This window comes from Amia ocellicauda, chromosome 10 (assembly GCF_036373705.1).
Source record: "Amia ocellicauda isolate fAmiCal2 chromosome 10, fAmiCal2.hap1, whole genome shotgun sequence".
NCBI classification, from domain to species: domain Eukaryota; kingdom Metazoa; phylum Chordata; class Actinopteri; order Amiiformes; family Amiidae; genus Amia; species Amia ocellicauda.
This window is the reverse complement of record NC_089859.1, coordinates 20,092,069-20,098,803: the sequence shown is the minus strand read 5'-3', so window position 1 is coordinate 20,098,803 and position 6,735 is coordinate 20,092,069. Positions and strand designations below refer to the sequence as shown.

The following is a 6,735-nucleotide window of genomic DNA, read 5'->3' as shown; positions in this document are numbered from 1 at the left end:
TGCTGAATGAAGTTCAGATTGCACCGATTGCAGAACCAGGAAATTCCCAGAGCCTTGCTTTGACTCTGTTTCACAACATCCTGTGGTTGGTACAGACTTTCTTCTGGTACGATTTCAAGTATTCTGCTCAGGTTTCCATCATTTCAGAATAAATGTTGTTTTGAGTTTTAACTGAAATCAAAGGTTCTGTTCCAAGTGGTGGTGCAAAAATAAAAAAAACATACATATTTGTAACTGCCACTAAAGTTCAGACAGTGTTCAGACTCTATTCTTCCATTCAGCTGTTTGTTAACTTTCCCTTTCAATTTTAACTTTTATTTCCCCCAGGCAACTCATTATTTCTGATATTTGCCAAACTATCCTCCCTTTGCTATGGCTTAATCCATTGCAAGAAAAACACACAGAAAGCTATTAAACAAATATTATTATTATTATTTTCTTTTTCATCAGAGACAAGGTCTCAAGTCTGTGCTTTTTGCTTTATTACACAACATGTTTTACTGAACTACAGTCTCTGGCGAAGTGACCGTATTGGGTAATGGAAATCATTTAAAACAATGATCAGACATCTGGTTTGTAACAGACCACATTCATTAACATGGGAAAGGAGTAGCGAAAAAATCACAGCATTGCTACTGAAATAATATCATATGTTATGCTCATAACGTTACCGTTGAACTGTGTTTACTATTCTGGCAAACAGTGTATTTTGAATAGGCTTGTTCAAACTAAATGAAAGGAAAAGACATTTGGAAGCGGCTGCACGCTTCCTCTCCACCGATGGACCTCATAACATTGTGCAACACTAATTTGCTCCCCCTGTACCTTTTCGCTCTGTGGGTTTGAGAAGTATTTTCTACAACAGCTGTTTAATATTTCAGATTACAGTCGAAGAAACCCACGCTGAACACCAGGCTGTGACAATTAAGCAGAGAAAAGGTCTCAGATATGCAGAGAATAGAGTCGACTTCTTTAAAAGTGAGCTGAACGCTGGGAGGGTGAGAGAGCAGGAGCTGCGCTGAACAAATGATCTTAAAGAATGAAAAGTACATAAGAAGTAAATCAAACCCTGGGAGTTTAATTTCGCAGATGTCCTTGGCATCTCCGTCCTTCATCTGCTACTCTGTTCCTGGCGTGGAATTTTAATCCAAATTTAATAAATCTGGAGAAGAAAAGAAAAAGTGATTTCCAAAACACCAGAGGGAAATTCCAACCCATCGACAGTGTACGGATGGAAACTTTGTTTCTGCTGAGGAGGAACGAGAAAAAGAAACCCACATCATCTTGGTTAAGTGCCCAGTGCTTGTTAACCAGAAAATATTTCACTTCTCTGGCACCGCTGAGCTCCTAACCAAGAACATATGGTGCACATGCGTGTATCTACTCAGTGTGTGCAGAGGACTGTGAGGTTCAGAGCCGAGATGCACCTGTAATTTCACTGGATAAATTGAGAGGTTTAAACAGGCAATATATCACAGGCCTGCGGCGCAGCCTGAGCAACATTGTTTACTTCCAGTCCGTAAAGAATAGGCTTTTGTGTTTCGCTCCTTTGAAATCAGCGAAGCATGGATGCACAAAACCATCATCATTAATTAAAGTAATTGGCAATTTGGCACAGTAGCTGAAATATATTTCTGTCCTGGTAATTTCAATATTGTAAGTGTGTGTGTGTGTGTGTGTGTGCTTGTTCATTTGAAAAAGCAACAGGCTGGATCCCATTAACTGAAATTGTAATACAACCGCTTTCAAATGCAAATTGCCTGGAAAACAGGTTGACTTCCAAGTGCAGATATTATTATTATTATTATTGTTGTTCTTATTTTTACCGCACAATTGTGGTACTCTGGAATATTCAGCCATGCTTTACTTAATACAAATGTCAGTTTATAAATGTATAATAACCAGTGCTATTAACCCTGAATTATTAATAACACACAGTGGGTTTATAATATTAGACCAAAGGTTAATAACGTACATTTAGTCATTCATAGAGACCAGGTACGATCATTTTAGTAAGACTCAGAGCCTCACACTAACAGGGGCGTCAGGTTTAACAGGTTTTCATTCCTAAACCAGACGGGAGCTGGGAATTTAATTTGAGTGTCGCTGGTTTAGGGGTTTGACTTAGATCGACCTAAAAACAGATTTCTCAGACCACTATTCTTGCGTTGGATGGGTTATTTTGTTTTGTGGATTAGGATTACGATGTCAGTCTTTATGATATCATATTGGATACATGCACAACATGAAACAGGAGATGTGGAGCAGAATGGGTTTGTGCAGCACATAAGGAAGACTCATCAATGCCTCAGCTATATTCTGTTATATAAATAATATATATTTAAATGCCATTTACATATAATGTGGACAAGTGCAAGGTATTGCATGCAGGTAACAAAAATGTCCACTATAATTACACTATGGGAGAAATAGAACTAGATGAAGTATCGCATGAGAAAGACCTAGGAGTCTATGTGGACTCCTCACTTTCTCCATCCAAACAATGTGGGAAGCAATAAAAAAGGCAAACAATGTTAGGGTATATTGTCAAAAGTGTAGAATTGAGAACAAGGGCAGTGATGTTCATACTGTACAATGCACTAGTTAGAGCTCATCTGGATACTGTGGACAGTTCTGGGCTCCACACTTCAAGAAAGATATCGCTGCTCTAGAGGCAGTTCAGAGGAGAGCAACCAGACTTATTCCAGGTCTGAAGGGAATGTCCTACTGAGAGACTGAGGGACCTGAACCTTTTCACCCTGGAACAGAGGAGACTACGTGGGGACTTGATCCAAGTCTTCAAAATCATGAAAGGCATCGACCACATCAAACCAGAGGAGCTTTTCCAGATCAGCAGGGACACACGCACCCGGGGACACAAATGGAACTTGGGCTTCAAGGCATTCAAGACAGAAAACAGGAGACACTTCTTCACACAGAGAGGCGTCACAATCTGAACAAACTCCCCAGCAATGTGAATAAGTGACAATTTGGGAACATTCAAAAATAGACTGGATAGGATCCTTGGATCGCTTAGTTATTAATGGACACCAAACGAGCACGATGGGGTGAATGGCCTGCCTGCAACTACTACCCGCCGCTCCAGCTCATCCAGAACTCTGCGGCTCGTCTGGTGTCTCTCTGCCCCGATTCGCACACGCTACTCCACTGCTCCGCTCCCTCCACTGGCTCCCGATACCAGCACACATTCAGTTCAAGACATTGACCCTCACCTACCGCTGTCTCGACCACACTGCACCAAGTTACCTTCAGTCCCTCGTCTCTCCATACATCCCCTACAGACCACTGCGCTCCTCCAGTGCCAGAAGACTAACTCTACCTCCTCTCACTCCTCTTCCTCCAGAGCCGCTCCTTCTCATCCCCGGCCCCTAAATGGTGGAACGACCTGCCCACCGAAGTCAAAACAGCAGAGTCCTTGACCTCCTTCCGGCGATTACTCAAGACACATCTTTTCAGACAGTACTTGTAATTTAGTCATTTAGTCTGCTGTAAGATAACACTTTACAACGTTTTGTCATATTCTTGCCTTTGAATTACTAGCACTCGTATTGTTATTTTGATTTCCCCTATGCTCCCTCTCCCTTGGCCCTTGACTGTGAGCTAACATCTTGTCTGCACTTATCAATTTTTACAATCCAGGCTGTAAGACCTCATATATTGTATACACTTGTGTAAATTGGAATTCGTAATGTTTTATGCCTTGAACTGAACTGTATTTTTGCTCTTTGTATTGCCGCTTATATTCTGTACGTCGCCCTGGACAAGGGCATCTGCTAAGAAATAAATAATAATAATAATATTAATAATATACTATAGGTAAAATTATTAATTAATAGTTCTTGTTCTTTCACTCTCGGTCACAGCCATAGTCCCAGCACCTGGACAGTCGTTCATTCATTCATGTGGTCAGCACCGAGGGACGTGATCAAAGCACAAAAATTAGAGCTTAGCTATTAAAGAGCAAATCTGATTAGCACTGGCCTTTTAAAAGGATGATTTAAGCTTTAGCATCAAGAAATATATTAAATCCTTTGTTGAAGGAGAAGAGGTCTGCAGTCTTATTCAGAGCCAGGGAGGACTATTGACAGCACACATTAATAATAATAGCAATTAATATATGAAACCTGCAGATACCCTTAAATTCCAATTAGAGTTTCAGAACGAGGGGACATCTGGTTCTGAAAGGAAAGTTCTGACTTGTAAATGGAGGGAAAATGAAAAGGCTTTTAGTGATCAGAAAAAGTCAATGTTTCTGTACAAAGATACTGAGCATATTTGAGACTATATAATTCCAACTTCTTCATGTTTAATGGACATTTTACAATGTTTTCTCAAATATGTATTTTTCTCCTTCACCCTCAACCTTCATTCACATGAGCAGCTTCCATAACTTCTCTCTTTTAATTTAGTCTTTAAAATGAAGGTAGTCCAATTATATTTCCCCCTTTTCACCACAAATTGGAAGCAACGTTAATTAAAGCCCCGGCTACGAACCCGTCCAGAACCAGACCAGTGGGCAGTGATGGGAGGTCACTATATAGGATTTTACAGATCCACCTGTTCCAGTCCTCCCTTTAAAACCAAAAGAAATACAAAAACTGAAATATTTTTATTAAAACCAGAGTTAGTTAGTCTCTTTTCTTTTCCTGTAACTTCCTCTAGTAACGCTGATGCCTGTCTCATGTGATTGACAGCTGGAATCTGCTCTCACTGGCTGCTTCTCCAGACTCCTGCTGCCAAGAAGCTTTCCCTCCTTCCTCTCTTGCCATTATCAGTTCCTCGGTGCAGCTGTGTTTTCGGCTTCTTGTCAATTCACGTTCGGCTCGTGTTTTGCTCGATGCTGCTACTTGACACTCGGTATTGACTGTGCGCTTTGAGTAAATATGCTCAGCCGTCTTCCTGCACTGTTTATATCCGCGGCCTCGTCGGAAGCATCTGCCACCACTGATTAGCTTTTTGATCAAGGTCCTTGAGAAGGCAAGGGCTCGACGTGTGATTAAAAACAGGCACAAATACTTTTCTGAAGAAACAACAACACTTCTTCGAGATCGCACCTCAGATTATTACTGCTTTCTTAACATTACCTTATTACGCTTTTGGCTAATTTATACACGTTCTTTTTCACTGCCGGAAAAATCCTGTAGAAACCTTGATTGCCCATTAAATCCTGTTATCTGAGCCACCTGAAATGCTGCCAGTCCACTGTGCTGCCATCCAATCATGCTTTTATCATCTACTGATACGTATTGATTAATTTCACCATTCCTGTAGCACATATTATTCACTTGGTATCGAACCTCTTCTGCCTTTATCATTTCATTCATCGTTTAAAAAAAGAAATACAAAGAAAACATATTTTAAAGACGTTATTATTTTTAAGCCATTCTCTGTTGCAAACTCCATATGGGCTTTGAGATGCTTAGTTAGAGTTCATCTGGATACTGTGTACAGCTCTGGGCTCCACACTTCAAGAAAGATATCGCAGCTCTAGAGGCAGTTCAGAGGAGAGCAACCAGACTTATTCCAGGTCTGAAGGGAATGTCCTACTGAGAGACTGAGGAACTGAACCTTTTCACCCTGGAACAGAGGAGACTACGTGGGGACTTGATCCAAGTCTTCAAAATCATGAAAGGCATCGACCACATCAAACCAGAGGAGCTTTTCCAGATCAGCAGGGACACACGCACCCGGGGACACAAATGGAAATTGGGCTTCAAGGCATTCAAGACAGAAAACAGGAGACACTTCTTCACACAGAGAGGCGTCACAATCTGAACAAACTCCCCAGCGATGTGGGTGAAGAGACAATTTTGGAACATTTAAAAATAGACTGGATAGGATCCTGGGATCACTTAGTTATTAATGGACACCAAACGAGCACGATGGGGCGAATGGCCTCCTCTCGATTGGACACTTTCTTATGTTCTTGTATTCTTGACCCTTCTCCTGACCTGTGATTTTCAGTGACTTTATCCCTGACTGGCTTTGAAAGCTCCTTGGTCTTCATGGTCTTTGCTTGAAATTCACCATCTGACCAAGGAACCTTTACAGAAACAGGTGTTTTTATTCTGAGAACCACTATAATTGCACACAGACAGAGGTCATTCAACTAATTGTGTGGCTTGTTAAGGTAATTTTGTGTACCTGAATTGACTTTGCCACACCAAAGGGTTAGAATACGTTAGCAATCATGACTTTTCCATGTTTAGTTCATATTAATTCTCTTCTTCTTTCTTTCTGTTTTTGCTTTGAATGTGTGGAATAGGTCACGTATATGGCACATACGAATTCTTACTTCAAAGTGTCATGACTGCAAACTTGAAAGCAACTAAATTTGAAAACTGAGAGGGTCTGAATAGTTTTGCAAGGCACTGCATATGTACATTATATGCAGACGGGTGACAAATTAAAGGAAAAACCAACATAAAGTGTTTCAGTAAGGTGTTGGGCACCATGAGCCACCAGAACAGCTTCAATGCACCTTGCACTCATACATTCTATGAGTCTCTGGAACTCTGGACAAGTGGACCCACACCATGCCAGGAAAATGCCCCCCACAGCATAACAGAGCCTCCGGACCCCCTCACTGTAGGGGTCCAGCAGTCAGGCCTGTACCGTTCTCTTGGTGTCCCACACATGCACTCGCACACTTGTCCAGAACACGAGCCAGTTGAGTGTCTGTGACTGAAGCTCCTGCCATTCGTGCCCTAATAA

At 41.3% G+C, this 6,735-nt stretch overlaps 1 long non-coding RNA gene across 1 annotated transcript in view; it reads left to right on the top strand.

Annotated features, from left to right (window-relative positions):
- The window catches only part of LOC136760154 (uncharacterized), a 5,205-nt gene extending 1,385 nt beyond the window's left edge, over positions 1-3,820 (top strand). The window contains exon 2 of the long non-coding RNA XR_010820162.1: positions 882-3,820. This is a non-coding gene — a long non-coding RNA (uncharacterized LOC136760154). The remainder of the gene's footprint in view (positions 1-881) is intronic.
- Positions 3,821-6,735: the final 2,915 nt, after the last annotated feature.